Source organism: Phalacrocorax aristotelis, chromosome 1, assembly GCF_949628215.1.
Source record: "Phalacrocorax aristotelis chromosome 1, bGulAri2.1, whole genome shotgun sequence".
In the NCBI taxonomy this organism is placed as follows: domain Eukaryota; kingdom Metazoa; phylum Chordata; class Aves; order Suliformes; family Phalacrocoracidae; genus Phalacrocorax; species Phalacrocorax aristotelis.
The window spans coordinates 116388211-116404694 of NC_134276.1; the positions used below are offsets into that span (position 1 = coordinate 116388211).

At 39.0% G+C, this 16484-nt stretch overlaps 1 protein-coding gene across 14 annotated transcripts in view; it reads right to left on the minus strand.

Moving 5' to 3' along the window:
- The window catches only part of POU1F1 (POU class 1 homeobox 1), a 146337-nt gene that overhangs the window by 78248 nt on the left and 51605 nt on the right, over positions 1 to 16484 (minus strand). The window contains exon 1 of one of the 14 annotated variants that reach the window (XM_075102346.1): positions 10360 to 10397. The exons of the other annotated variants lie outside the window; for them this stretch is intronic. The gene's annotated coding sequence lies outside the window, so the exon portion shown is untranslated. Of the gene's footprint in view, positions 1 to 10359; positions 10398 to 16484 lie in introns of those variants that run through there. 14 annotated transcript variants of the gene reach the window in all.

Sequence of the window (16484 nt, forward strand, 5' to 3'; positions counted from 1 at the left end):
TAGTGGATAGTACTCTACCTGGATACCTGTGACAAGTATTGCAGGAGTCTGTAGTGTTGCCCTGTCCTGTTTAATACCTTTATCAATTACTTGGAAGATGCAAGAGTGCACTCTCATCAAATCTGCAGACAACACCAGCTTGAGGAACCAGTCAATACACTTGAGAGCAGGGTTACTGTGCAGAGAGACCTAGACAGGCTGGAAGAATGAGGCAACATAGACCTTATGAAATTAAGCAAGAGCAAATACAAAGCCCTGGAAAGAAGGACCTCCTTCCTGGGCACTGCCGGGCTGGAAGCAGCTCTAAGAAAAGGACTTGGCCATGAGCCAGAAGGATATTCTGGCAGCAAAAATGTTCAACAACATCCTCAGCTGTATTAATAGGAGTACAGCTGGCAGACTGAGTGAAAAGATGATCCTTTCTCGACTGAGCACTTGATAGACCACAACTGGAGAATGTGTCTAGTTTTGGCCCCTGTAGTAAAAGACAGACATTGACAAACTGGTGCAAACATCGACAAAGTTCATCAAGGTTCAGTGGTGGTTGGTCAGGGACTGCAACACTTGGCCCTGTAAGAAGAAGCTGAGGGACTGAAGTTTGTTCAGCCTAGAGAAGAGCTGGTTTCAGGGAAATCTATCAGCAATTTACCAGTGCCCACAGCCATTCAGGAGGTAGAGCCAAACTCTTCACAGCAATGCACAGGAGTAAGCTGAAAGAGAGGTTCAGACCAGACGAGAAAATTTTCAGGATAAGGATGTCAGAGAGCAGAGCAGTTTGCGCCTGTCTGGATAAAATCCAGAGCAACCTAATGTGGCCTCATGACTGACCATGTTTTGAGCAGGAGGTTGAACTAGACACTTCCATGGATCCCTTCCAATCTGAATTATCCTGCCATCATATGAACTCACAACTTTGACATTTAATATTAAAGGAAACTTTAGCATTAAGTTACTGAGAAACAAGTCGTCTTTTACATGGGCTGTGATAAAAACCTAGATAAATCAATAGGAGTTTTCTGTGTACATGTTACTGGAGAGCTTGAAATGGTCCCCTTCTCTATCCAGAAGTCAAGGGTAGAAGAATATTTTTTCACACACTGAAGGCACTTTGACCTTTTGCTCCATGCTTTCCTACTAGCAAATACATTATTGAAAAAAAAAAAAAAAAATCAAGAAAAGCACTAACGGTAATTTTAGGCCTTGCTCATGTCTCTGCAAACATGCTCATGGAAACTGCAGATCAATGACTTTTAGAAGAATCAGCCAGATCTGCCTCCGAGCCTCAAATGACTAAAATCTATACAGCACTTGGGAGAGCTTCAGGGTGTAAAAAACTTCCATGGAGATACAAAACTGAACAAACTAAAGAATAGCTCTCTTGTCCTGGACATCCTGCTGTATTCCTAGTAGTATTAGAAGAGGTGGGCTCTTACTCCAGAAGGCAGGGTTGAACATCTTAAAAAAAAACATTTGTGTGCAAATCTTAATATGACACGTGTGCTAGGCAATGTGCTACTCACTTCTGATTCTTATTCCTGAAATCAATAGTTTTCCTATGAGAAGAAACAGTCTGAAATTTGACCAGAATAGATGCCCATATTTCTGCTCAGGGGAAAGAGGTGGGGGGGCGGGGGTATGGACAGATGACATATAAACATTTATAGGAAATGTGTTCATAACTTTTTTCCCCACCTGAGCAATTGAACTTGTTAATAAAGCATTTTGGGCTCTAAAGTAACATCATTTCTTTTTAAAAAAACTCAAAGCTTATTTTATTGTATGATCTCTAATTTTTCAGTAAATAAGTCTGAATAACCACTAACCTGATTCAGAATCCACACTGGTCTTACAGAGAGCAACTGCCCTGAATACAGGGGTTTTGTTTTTTTTTTTTAGCTGTCACATCTTTGAAATACAATCACCATAGTTACCATAAAAGTGACTTTCCCCCCCCCACCAAATTCCAGCTTCTAATCTGCTTAAGGGCCAAAGCTGTGAGCAATATCTAATTCTTGCAGAGTGTGTTATTTTTACATGGTATCTCTGTTTACTTCAGAGCAAGACCTGAAGACAATACACACTTTTTCTTACTGTACCTGGATGCACATAGTTGTGCCTTGAACTAGATCTACGAGAGGAATCACTACATAATTCTAAGGTACAAAATAATAGTCTACAAGGTGTTTTGAGAGATTTTTATTTCTGAAGTTCCAGTGCAAAAACACTACTGATGTTCTGTTGCTACTTTATTTAAGTTCTGTTTAAATGCTTACATCCATCAGAGACATTAAAAATAGGAAAAGGCATTAAAACTAAAGAGAGGTGGGCAATAAAACCATTTTATCGAGGGATTATTTTCTTTAAAATATTTAAAGCATAATTTTTAAGATGACGGCACTTCTTCTTCAAAGATAGTTGACAAATAAAGAAAACCATAAGGGGACAATAATGCATTTGAACATTAAGCAGCATACCCATAAGGCAACTATCCATGGATAGTTTAATCAAACTGTTAAAGTTATGCCAAAAATTTGGTAAATACTTCCGTAAGTACTTGCTAGACAGAGATTAAAAAATTTAAGAATTTTAGAAGTTCTTTATAAAGTTAACAACATATGCCTTCAAATCTTTTTATCTTAAGTATCTATTTAAAATGATAGGTTTATCTACAAAGTAATTCTGATAATGATTTAAGCTGGACAGAACTCAGTTCCTGTAAAGCCTATCTGGTTAAAACTTCATGTTTTGGCATGATGATTTCTTTCTGATGCAAACAAATATGAGTTTTCATTTATTAAGCAAGAGGACAAAGGCTTGTAACTGGAATGTGGATCATAAGGCTAGGTTGTTTTGACATCACAGATTTTCATGAAACATGAATAAAGTCAGTACAACGATTAGGGTTTGCGATTAGATGATTTATGAGGGCCTTGTGATCCTAGAAATGTTGCCTATATGATAGCCTATTTAGTTTAATTATGGGAAGATACCCCAAATAAATCATAACATATAGAAAGAAAATTCGGATTTACTGTAGTAAAGTCATCTTATTCTACCAAGCAAAATAATACACATTAGCAATCTGTTTTTTATTATCTCCTTCATATTTCTAAGCATAAACTTAACTTTTAATAAGAAATAATATTACAAGTACATCTTGGTTTCTGCCTGCAACTTTCTTCAACAATTTTAGTGTGACAGAACAGAACCAACATTGCAAGAAAAAATTAAAAACAAAAGCCAAACAAAGCAACAAAGACATTAAGTTTCATTCCTATGATCAGCCCTAGCAAGGGAATTTGCTCTGAGATAGCCAGTCTGCCTGATGCTGAGAAGTACATAGCTTCAGTGATGGGAATTTTTCAGTTTGAAAATGAAGTGGTAGTTTGTATCCTCAGTAATATAGTTTATACAGCTGTTCTGTGTCTGAGGAATACTTTAGAGTACAGTAGACCCTAATAGATCTGACTAAATCAGTATAAATGTTGAAGTAATGGGAATCTCCCTAATGGAAAAAGCTACAAGCCCAAGATTTGATCTAGCACCTAAATTATTACTCACAAAATAATTAGCCACCCAGACTTTTGGGGTTTATCCAGCACTGCAGCTTTCCAGAGAGAGATCCAATAATTCTCTTGTCTTGCTGGTTTTTTAAAATGTTTTCCTTCTTATCGTTATTAATTGTACATAGTTGACCACCACTTTCAAATCCCATTAGATCAGTACTTTTATTTTTTAGTCCTAGAATAGTTTACCTCCCTAGATGAGAGAGCATGAGGCACTGTTAGCTACTTTCTCCTCTACCCATTATCCTGACTCTTGTCTATATTTACTGGATGCAGTTGTGAGCAATTTGAAAAAAATGCCAAACCTGACTTACAAGTGAAAGTTTAGGTTTTATTTATGTGTTGAAGCATGAGATATTCTCCAGAGGTAGACACAAAATAAAAATAATGCAATGCCACAAGTCTTCAGCTTCTGGATGGTAGGTCTAGGTGCCTGCACAGCTTCAGAAGCCTCAGTCGGGGGCACTATGAGGTACCTGTGTGAAGCCTCACATATGTTCAAACCCTTTGAACAGCCTGCATTTTGGTTTGGTTTTGTTTTGTATTTTTTTTTAAATCAAACGATATTTAAGAGAGTGATTGAATCTCTTGAGGGGGACACCTGATACATAAAATTCTTTTTTTTCAAGAAAGAATTTATCAGCAAATTATAGCAAAATTTCTAACAATATAAAAGGTAAAATCTTCAAATTAAAGATATAATCACAAAAAAAAAACCCCACTAGCTTAGCAGTACATGGAGAGAAATTTGAGTTTTCTCCACTCAGCATTAGCTTCACCTCTATTCATCCCCTTTCTCTCTTTCCCCACATCAAGTGTACAGTAAGAACTTTCTATACTTCACTGTTAGGATTTAAATTCACCTTCCTTTATTTTAGTATTTTCCCTCTAGAGGATCTACTATATGCGATTCTAGCCAGTGCATTTTCCATTTCACAAAGACAACTTTTGCTTCCCTATGTTTTCTTCACCTTCTCTTTACCTTCCCATCACTTTCCAGGTCTCTAACTCCCAACATTTCTACCTCAGGCAATCAACTTCCTCAGCTCTTCTTGTCCTCCCACATCAGTTAAACACAACTCACCAGGACATATTTTCTTATAGCCTTTTTCTGCAGTGATCTTCAAACCCCAGGACCAGACTGCAGGGCCACCAGGGTGATACAGTGCCCTCCATTTTCAACCAGCCCCATCCCACAGCCCCCAGCAAGGAAAGACGGGCAGGGGACAGAGATTGGGGTTGGCCACAGCCTGGCCATCTGCAGGCCCCAGCAGGGCACTCAAGCTAAAGGCAAAAAGGGCCTGACAAAGCTTCCCACAGGTTTCACACATAGTACCTTGTCATATTGAAAAAAGAAAAAAAATAATCACACAATCATAAAAGCTGGAGTTGGAGAAGATACATCAACTTTCTACATACTAACATGTTTTTTTCCCTACTGTAATTGTAAGAAACTTGTTTGATGAAACATTAGAGAGTTTTTCACTTGAGTATCTTTCAGGACACTAAGTATGTTATGTACAATGCCTTGCCTCCAATAAAGCTTAGAGGTGAACCTAAATTAAAATTCAAAGTTGGTATTGTCATGAGATATATGCAGAAAGAAATTAATAAATGCTGACAAATTATAGGACAAAAAAAATGTCACTTGTCACTGTCAGTCCTACTGTTACTGATGCTGTTTTTAGAATGGACTTGATTGAAGCATCAGGCTAATCAAATGACCTAGATGGTTACACAGTTAAGAAATATTTGTCATTTTTAAATTGAATCAATTAAGGAGCGGGTTTGCTGCAATTCACTTCTGAGAGGACTACACAAAAACTGCTTAAAAAATAACATTGAGACCATCAAACCAGCAACACTAAGACATTTCAAGCTGTAACATGTTCTTCATTCATGTCACTGTGTGTAGAGTGGGGCTACCCCTTTTTCAAAGTTACAGAACATTAAAACATTTCCAGCTTTTCCTCTGGAAAAACAAACTTTTCACTCAGATTTATTATCGCCTATTTTTTTTTTTCTAGTTCTTAAATTTCTACTTCATGTGTTGATTTAAGTTCAAATACATCCGATCATTTCCTAGTCTCCTCTTTTGTTATAAACCACATTATCTGCCACTTCACTCTGCCCCTTTTCCCATCCCAGAGAAGTTTCTATATTTCTGCTCTTACCATATTTGGAGGTCAGGAGCTTCCCGGTGTCAAACTGCAACTGACAGGTGCAAACCTCTGGTTTATATTTTGTCAAAAGCAGAAAGTTGTTCAAAGAATTATGTGGGGCTTATAAGTTGTGGGCTTCTATAAATACAATAAATTAAACAGAAAATCAGATGGAATAGATTAAAGTTATCTCCAACAATAAAGGAAAGTCCCTGGGTCTAATGTTTAACAACCCTGAAGCAGCAAGACCACCACTGCCGGAGCTGAAGATGTACATTGTTCGATGTGGAGTTACAATCTAAACTGCATTTAAGGAGGAAGAAACACAGTATTGTTGTTATTACACCTTTCCATGTGTGCAGCTTCATTCTTCAGTGTGAAATTCTGCTGTTTAAGTAATAACTATAGGACAATTACCCCCAAGCAAAAAACCACAGTATCAGTTTGAGGAGGTATTTCTGTTTACAAGGATCATGTCTGTCTCAGCTGTGCAAGTAAAGTAGCAGCATACAGCTGAGGCTGACATTTTTTAATATTGGCTTCAAATACCAGGTTATGTTTATACCCATTCTTTTTTTTCTTGCTTCAAGCGACAGTCTGACATAAGCAGAGGCTAATAGCATAGGTTATTTATGCAGTGATCTCACAGCCTTTTAATGTTAAAGCCAGTTCCATTAGTTCAGTCAAATCCCAAGACGGGAATGCTGTGTAACACCATGTCACGGTGTGACGGGGTGTAAAGTCACAAAAACTGCATTGATGGAAGTGCTTGCTGCCAAGCACTCAGTTAAGTCAATACCAGCATTTCCTTCCCAGGTATAAGGGCTTTGAGCACATCCTCCCTCATGGGCATTTGGCTATGGGGCCTCAGGGCATTCCCAGAGCCAGCACAGCCCAGGGCAGCCCCATCCCACTGGAGCCATGGGAGCAGGCTCCCCAACAGCACTGTGCAACAGGGAGCCTGTGGCCCGGGCCGACCCACCTCTGTGGGAGCTGCACTCAGCTAAGACTCCCCTCCCGTGCTCGGTCCCTGCCTGAGCCACAACCCCGTCACATCACAGCCCTGCCGTGCCCATCCGTGGACTCTGCCGAGCTGGGTCCCCCGCAGGCCCGCATCCCAGCCTGGGCTCAGGGAGGTGCCCGGTGCCTGGGGCTGCCCCAGGCCCCCACAGCCCACCCTGCTCTCCCTGCCTGGGGCACTGGGACAGGCCCCAGCTGCCAGGCCCTGCCCCGACACCCCTGTCATGGGGAGGCCCTGCTGCTCCCGGCCCCCAGACCTCCTTGCACCATGGCGCTGGGATCCTCAGTGTTCAGAAAACTGACAGTCCCAGTTTTGGTTTGGTTTGGTTTTAGATTCATATGCTCAACAAAATTAGAGTCTGTTGCTTTCATCTTGTATCCAGCTCAGAGGATACTTACTGGTCAAAATCATCTCTGTTCAGTCGAATTATTTAAACTGTTATTTCTCAGTATTGCAAATTAAATTAGTAACTGACTGGAGCAAACACAGTTTTGAATTAGCAAACCAAACAATACAAGTAGATGAAAATTTTGTGGGGTAACATTTATCCCAGCTCTATCGATAAATACATTAGCCTCCATCCTTTCTCACCAACTTCTCAGACACTTTTCTGAAAACTAGTCAAAGGGTTTTTTGGGGGGGAGGGGAGTGTTCTTCCTTTTTTAAAATAATTACTTCAACAGAATGAATGTATTTTGATAACAAGCACCTATGAACGCAACTGAAGAACAGCCAAGTGACCCAGAACCTTGGGGTATTCATCTGTGGGGCAGGAGTGGCCCAGCATCAAGTCCCTCAGAAGCTTTTTAGACCAGGGACAAAAAAAAGAAACAAAAACAAAAAACAAAGAAGCAAACAAAAACCAAAACCAAACAAAAAACACCCACAACAAAAAAAAATCAACAAAAAAAAAAAACCAAGAAAACCCGAAGTCCCAGGCTAGAGTGTAGTACTAGACAGAAGAGTCACCACCTCTTGTTCTGTCCCAGTGAACAAATGGTGACAAGAACTCAGGCAAACCCTCTCAGGTTGATGCCAAACACCAAGCTATGGCAACCACCCTTGCTGTCAGAGGCTGTTGGGCAGTTCAAGCATAGCAAGCTTAACTGGCTGGATATTTTCTGGTCTCCATGTATTGTAGTATTGCTCTCTGTGACAGGGAAGAAATTTCTTTGAGACAGTAATCTGCATGAAGAGACCTGGTATGGGAGCAACAGACGTTGCTTTAGGTGGAAGCAGGTTAGCACTTTGACCTTCTTTGGAATAACTTTCTCCTCCACCTTCCCTGCCATATAAGCCAGAGAAGCTGACTCAAATCCAGCCACATGGAGGACTTTCATTTCTGCTGGACCATGTGGGAACAGATCAGGTTTACAAAGGGGCATATGGATTTGGGGAGGAGAAGCTTGGCAGAAATTAGGCCCCAGATCTGGGGATACTACTCTGGGAAAAGGAAGGGAACGCAACAAGGCATGGCCTCTTAAGGAAAGTTTTGGGGTGTGATCTTTTAGAGAATAGGGAGGTCTGGCCAGTAGCAGTATACTTGCTGGTGTGGTGTGCTGCTTCTCTAATGCTTCTGATCACTCAAGCTGCTTTTTCTCATGCCATTGCCACAGAAGAGTCTGTGTGAGCACCTGGCACAGAACAAAGCCCCCTGCTCATAAAAGCTGCTGTATCTATAATCCTACTGTGCTGTAAATTATTTTGACCTCCAAACAGAATGTGTCAGGGACTAGCAGATGTCCTGTACGCTATTTCCTTACCTCTTCCATCTTATTTAGGTCTAGACACATACAGCAAGCCTGCAGATAAAGCATTGTAGAAATGTTGCTGAATGCCACGACATGCTTCAGAAATAAAGGCAGCCGCTATTTACCTGCCATGCTGCCAGCCTCCAGCTGTATTTACATCGGACATCTCTCTGCATCACCATATCACTGAAGGAAGGAAAGACCGATCCCAATGAGGAGAAATTTCAAAAACGCTTTTCCACTGAGTCAGTACAGTATGTTTTACCTGTGGTTTTAATCTACAAATTCTACTGCACTGTTAAGTGTTTAAAACATACTCAGGTTTGGTTCTATGTGCTTGTGAATGTTCTGTATTCCACCCCCCCCGCCCTTCTCTCAGGAGAAAACTGAATACGAAGGTAAATGGCAGTATCATTTACTTCTTCCAGTGGCAGATATGCAGATCAATCGTACCCTATGCTATAAACAATGGAAATCAGAAGGTCATCTGTTCCACATTGTAATAACGCAGAGAGACTCTTTGTCCTCACAGGAATTTGATGTTCTGAAATGAATTTTAAGTGTAGAGTCTCAAGTCATTAAACCTATGACATCGCATTCATAGGAAAAAAATATTTTTTATAAACCAGTCGTCTTGTTTACTTGCTATTACTACAGTGAAAGAGGAATCAGGGTTTTTTTTGCTCCTGATCTGCATGGATTCCTTGAGTGAAATAATGTTACAAACTCTATTAGGATGACTATGAGCTCCATTAATATGGTACTAAGGATCCTACTTAAAATTATACAGGGGGTATTAATTGGGCTGACAGCTACCTTTACAGAAAGAAGCCACAGTCAGCTGCAGATACATCTGCTTGGCAACTGTGACCCTAACTGCCTCGAACAGTCAGTCCTTCACCAAGTACCACTGGCCTAGGAAGCAAATCAAAAAAGTTTGTTGTTATTCTTGGAGTAAACTCATAATGATCACACATACATACTACTTGAAGGAACTTTTCTTAAGATATTTCACACAAAGCAGCCTTCCACTATGAAAAGTTGGTTGGAAGGGTTTTTTGTGCATTTTAGTAACAGGAGGAAATAAAAGAAAGGCAGTACTTATCAGCTGTCCCCATAAGGTTCCAGGGAAGCAGTTATAGTTGTAACGTCAAACACTAATAGATTAGTTCTACACTGCAGAGAGAGTTTGAAGTAAAGGACTAAGCCAAAAGCTGACTCAATCCATGCTTCAAAGCATCGCACTCTCCCATCTGCAATCTTCCCCTCTATTTTCTATTGCGCAGCCTGTTTTGGCATAGGCCCTTTGCTGTAATCACAAATTACATCCTGAAATAACCAACATTTGCACCACAGGCAACAACCTAACTCTGAAGCTTCATCTGTGTTTTTTTGCTCCACAGAAGTATAAAAAAAATGTAACTTGTTGGAAGTTCTCCCTCTCTGAACATACCGCATATTTTCTCTGTTTATGTTCCATCTTTCTATTTTCGCCCAGTTTAAAGTAGCTTAGAGACCCCTTCATTCCAAAATGGTAAATCCTCCTTGTAGGGGTTCTGGGTAGGGAGAAGAGCTTGAACAGTTCTCTGGGTTTAATTGTTAAAAGGGTGTTTTTCTAGGGAAGTGTAAAAATATTTTGTGTCAGTATATCTTTATAGAATACACACAGCTTTTATAGTGAAAGCTCAAGGGCTTTTTGGAACAATTCTTGCATGGCTACCAAGAATTTAAATGTAAATAATGCAGGAAAAACCCTTTTTTGTTAAAAACTTGAAACGATTAAGTTCCAATTTTCCATATTCAGTGTAAGCAACTTGTACCACAAGAAACCAAATGTGTCTGGCTTGGCGCTACAGTACCAGAAGCTGCAGAACAGATAAGTCAGGCAGAGGGAAAACTGGAAAAAAAAAAAAAAAAACCAGAGTAAATCTGTTTGCAGATATATATAAAACACCGATTGCTTTCAAGAACAGGTAGGAATCTTTGTTATTAAACATACATTTAATCTTTGCCATATTAACTAATCACAAGTGAAAAGAAGCTTTTGAGACATAGTCTGAGCTGTCTAGTAATAGGATAGTTTGCAATATCAAGGAATAAACAGTGGATCATAGATGACTCAAAGAGCTTCTGCCCCTCGTCATACTATCCCATATCTTCATGATCACATATTTGTACTTTTATTCACATAACTTGCATGGACTCAAATAAAACCTGTGCTCTGTTAATCATCTGTCACTTCCAAACAGAAAGGAAGCTCCATGGTGTCCTGGTTACAGCTGGGATAGAGTTAATTTTCTTTGTAGTAGCTAGTATGGGACTATGTTTTGTATTTTTGCTGGAAACAGTGGTGATAATGTGGAGATGTTTTGGTTGTTGCTAAGTAGTGCTTACACTGGCCAAGGACTTTTTCAGCTCCCCGTGCTCTGACGGGTGCACAAGAAGCTGGGAGGGGGCACGGCCAGGACAGCTGACCCCACCTGACCAATGGGATATTCCATACCAGATGACATCATGCTCAGCATATAAAGCTGGGGAAGAAGAAGGAAGGGGGGACATTTGGAGTGATGGTGTTTGTCTCCCCAAGTAACCGTTACACAGGATGGAGCCCTGCTTTCCTGGAGATGGCTGAGCACCTGCCTGCCCACGGGAAGGAGTGAATGAATTTCTTGGTTTGCTTTGCTTTTGTGCACAGCTTTTGCTTTCCCTATTAAACTGTCTTTATCTCAACCGATGAGTTGCCTCACTTTTACTCTTCCGATCTTCTCCCCCATCCCACCAGAGGGGAGTGAGCGAGCGGCTGCGTGGTGCTTGGTTGCTGCCTGGGGCTAAACCATGACACATGGTCACCAGCAGTATAAAATAGGTCAAATTTTACAGTAAGACATGTTTGTGTAATTGATAAAATTATATTTTTGAAATAAAATTATTTTACTACCCAAGTAAATTTAACAGAAAAGGCATCCATAGAAATTACATGACCCTTTCCTCCTCCCCTTCCCTTCATACATTTATTTTTTCACACAGTATCCTTTATGCAGTAATACTTTTTTAAGCAAGAGATGGATCAAGTAGTAGTCTTAGCAAACAAAACTAAGTTGCCTTAATAGAAAAAGCCTGTGACTCCAAGAAAGTAGACTGTATTCACTACTTCCACCAAATCAAAGACCTAGCATTCAACAAGGTAGTCGGACATTGCATAAGCGATTAAGAATGGGACCCAGGTAATGTAATACAAACATAATTCACAAGATAATGAACTTTAAATGCCAGGATGGCAAGTATAAATTGGAGAAGACAGAGAAAGCTAAGCTCAGCCCTGGTTTAACTTCATTGACTTCAAATACACCTCTGAGGAATAGGACATATGGAGGCATAGCATTAGTTTAAAATGTGTCTGTATTTCAACTTGTCTTATCTTTTTTTTCCCCCCTCTTACACCTTTAAGCCTTCCGATGCTGTTATTTAAGAAAATAAAATTACTAGTTTATTTAATATTGAGGAACATAAAGAAATGTTCCAACATAAAGTTGGAGTAACAACAACAAAAAAACCCTATAGATTTTAATATAGTCTGTAGTCTCCGTTTCACCTTATTGTAGGAATTTTTTCTTATAGGAAAGATTTTGAAAACTTAAAGAAAAATACATAATTGTTAGGTCAGGTAATAATGTATTTTAAAAACATATGTATGTTTCAGACAGTTCCTAACAAAATAGTAGCACAAATACAAATGAATCTTTATGCAAATACCAGAATATGGACATTATACACACACGTATAAAGACACATTGCAGGCTACCGGTGGATGAGTACTGAATTTTTAACTACTTCATTTGTCTTGTGTGGGGGCGTAATGGATGTCCTGTAGCATTAGGACATTCGGATAATCTTATGCTCAAGCCTTTCATCTCAACAATCTGAGTACAATAACGTACTGCTGGAGATATATGCTCCGAAGTGTTCATTTGTCAAATAACAGACAGTCTGTCAGTGTATTTATATTCCCCTCATGACACACCTGTGGGTAATTTTACAGAGGGAAGTGTCAGCAGAAGGAAGACACCCAATTAGGAACGAACTTTAAGGTAGAGCAGAACCTTACAAACAAGGGAAGGACATTGGATCAGAGGTCACACATTAGTAAGATGCCAACAGAAGCTACAGAATCCAAGAAGGCTATTTCTTCTTATTAATGAAAACTTCCATGAATAATTGGAAGAGATCTTAGTATCTTCTGGAAGGGGAGGGAGGAGGAATAAATTTCCAGAGCTTTCCTGAAATTCTATACTATTTAGTGACAATTAGTGATGCTACATAAAATGGTTTTTCAGAAAACTTGAAAAAATGCAGCAGGGGATTTTTTGAAGGCACTAAAATAAATGCCATGATTAGACTTACTCTCCAGTAAGTTACATACATTCATTCAGGAAACAATTTGGCAGAAGCCCTGTTGTATACACAGTTAATGCATTTTATTTTTTTTTCCACATCATGTCACTTTCCACAAATGGAGATTAGATGCGACATTCAAATACTCAAAAACTGAACAAAACTAACTTTCTTTCTACTAGTAAGCAAGCTCGCTCCTTCTCCCACATAAAAAAGTCACCTCCAATATAATTGACTGAAAACATTAGAATTACATTTAAAAGAAGGCAATCATTTAAGCTCTGCCATATTTCACAATACAAAGCCAGAAAAAGGCTATAACATTAGAGTAGAGTAGCTTTAATTAATCTCCAAGAAAGAAAAGTGTGGTGTTGTTTTTTTTTTCCTGCAGATCTGGGGTGTTTTCTTGTTAATTTATGGACATTACCATCATTAAATTAGTGAGAGAAAGAGTCGAGATGGATGTCAAGGACAAATTACTTTCCAAACATATCTCTGTACTTCTGCTATGGAAAAGTAGTACAAAGACATCAGGACAATTTAAGCACTTACTATTAACTTGGCCAAAAACCACATTTTTTTTTTAGTAAATTTACACTTCTGCAGTAAGCATCTTTCACTCGTCATCATTAAAGGCCGCCAGTTTACTTAGTGTGGTGATCTAATAGTCACGGGTCTTTAGTCACGGGTCACAGAAATCAAACATACCACCCAACACTGACATACAAAGAAAAGCTAGTAGAAAGACAAAAGTGTCCTTAGAAACATATCTTATGTTTAAGTAGTCAAAGTTTTGAAAGCAACTATATTGGGGAACCTCTGGTTTTAATAGTTAATTTGAAATATCTATAAAATGATTTAAAAGAATCCAGATGACTTTTTTTGCTTTATTGAGATAATCACTCAAGAACTGAAACAAATTCAACTAAGTTACTATTCTAGGTAACAGCTTCACTTTCCTATTTATAAGGTCTGTTCCCCTACTCATAGCAATGAAGAAGGTCTAGTAACCCAATCCTTTGTACCTGAAATCAGATCCCTCATGGAACACTTCTGTTTTGTCCTCTTATAAAGACTAGCTCCTATAACTTCAGTCATAAGCACCTTTTTTTTTTTTCTTCTAACTGAAAAGAAAGGCTGCAAATTCAAAACAGTAAATTTTATTTGGTAGTTTCAGGGACTATGTTATTCAAGGGAGTCACTCACCATTAAAACAGTATTTCCTAACCTCAGCTTCTGAAATGCAGTAACTTTCCTGATACAAAAGACATTGCTCCAAATGCCTTTAAGGAATTGTCTGCGATGTCTTTTGAGAGAACAAGATGTATGTGCATGAAGCATGCATGTATATGCTATGGGAAATAGGATAGAGGCTTGACATTTTTCCTGTTTATGAACTTAACTGGATACATTGGGGTTGATGACGTTAGAGTAGAATGACATTGCCTTCAAATCTCTGAGTTTTCAGTGCATAAAACAGCAGAGATGAATGTGCATAGTAGTATTTTAAGACATCACAAAGATATCGTAAATTAACTCTTGCCAAGAGAGACAGAGTAAATAACCCCAGAATATTAAGTGCTGCTACATACGCTTACAAATGCCAATACTCTTCACAAAAAGCAGTATTTTATTTCTGGATTTAAATAATGCTTATGAAGTGTTTGCATAGTAATTCTCACACCAGGACAGCATACACTGTTTCATATCTATGGGTACCTATTAGTTATTCTGATATTTAGCTCTCTAAATTGGTATTCTCTGTAGTGACTAATGAAGGAATAAAGAAGGTGCAAGAAAATGTTGTTAAACTCTTCCTCTTCGGAGGTGGATATAAAGTTTCCAAAGGTATCCACAAGGCAAGTCCTGGCTTCCAACTTCAGTTCTGGATTAACTGTTGCAAAATTTCTATGGTGTTATATAGGGACTTTGTGCAGCTTATAGGACAAACGCCAGGGGCGGGGTGGGGAAGAGAGCAAAAAAAGCAGGGGGCAGTAGGATTTCTTTTAAGCCATCCAAAGGTAACTAGATATGAGTGGAATTACTACCTTCTTTCAGGTGGCTGATATGATTAAGCTATGGATACTTCTGGAGCTACTGCTAATTACTGTAAATTTTGGTTCATATTTTATTCTCAGACGGGTTCTTGTTTGCTAACAATCTTTTATCATTTTCACTATACAAAGCCTGTATAGTTAAAACCATTAATGGTATTTTACAAAAAAAACCCAACCACCAACAAAAAACCAGAGCCTTAAAACAGCAGGTGCCAAATCTGCAGCTCAGAGATAAAGGAGACATGCATGCTTGCTTAGAAAGAAGGTGGGTTTTACTTTATTTTCCTCCCACAAGTTGACATGAAAATTTGAAAGCTTAAGAAAAAATATGTTCCAACCCTTAAGCTCCACTACAATCAGGTCAACATCTTGACCATATTAGAATGTAAGGGAGATAGCGGTTAAAAGGCATAAGGGATATACTGTAGGAAGAGTCAGGCTTGAGGAAAATAGCTGAAACACAAATCTACTCAAAGCTTCCAGGTCCCAGAAGGTATTCAGGTGGCATAGCAAAGGGATCCCATGCTATCAGACAGATTGCACAGCAAATGACCCTTGTTATACCATATAATTTCACACAGCTAGCACTGGCATGGAATAGCTATACATTAGCCTATCTTGCAGAACAGAAAAGCATACATGATAGATTGCAGTTTTCTCTTCCTGGCCCCTAGAACTGCTTTTCCCTTTGGGCAGACGATATTCTGGGCCAGGAGAATGTCCTGAATGGTTGATTTTGATTTAAATAAGAGGCAAGAGACAATTACCCTGCCCAGCAAGCCGTTCTAAACAACCCACAGTTTTTAATGTCTTCAAAAAAAAGTGCTGTGTAACAAAATAACTTCCTGCTGGTATGAGGATAATCAAGCTGTTTGAGCCATGAGAAAAGTCAAGCCTCAATATCATTTGCCTGTAGGGTGAATAAAGTAGAAAAGATTTACAGAGAACACCAGACACGTGCAAAGAGTAGCAAGTGTGCAAAGGTATTTTTGGAAGGATCATCTTTCCGTTTTTATCACCCTAATGGTATTTGTAATAAGAACATCACAAGTTGGCTTTCCACTCAAATGCTTGTTTTCACATTAGCAGAGTAACAAACACAGCTGTCTACAGATTTTATTATAAATTAAAACATACACAACATGGGGAAAAGAAATAATGAAACTTTCAAAAAGGCAACTCCCTCCACCATAATTTACAGTAATTAAGCACTAATTTTAAAGTGTCATTGTCATCAAGGCACTTCAATAAAAATATTCACAGTAGGGTTAACAGTGTGATCCTGATATAAAAAAAAAACCAGAGACTAATTCATATCGATCAGAATTAAATATATCCTGGGGTGCTGTTTGTCTTGCACTAAGTGGCTTGTGGAAACTTTTCAGTATTTCTCATACACTTCCTGCCAAGCAGCACATATTTCCTCTAGGAATAGTATGCATAAGCGCATCGATGCAAATCCAGCCTACAAGTCACTGAAGGATTTTCTTGGCTTGTTGCCAACAGAGAGAAGGCAAGCTCGTCCCTACATTTCC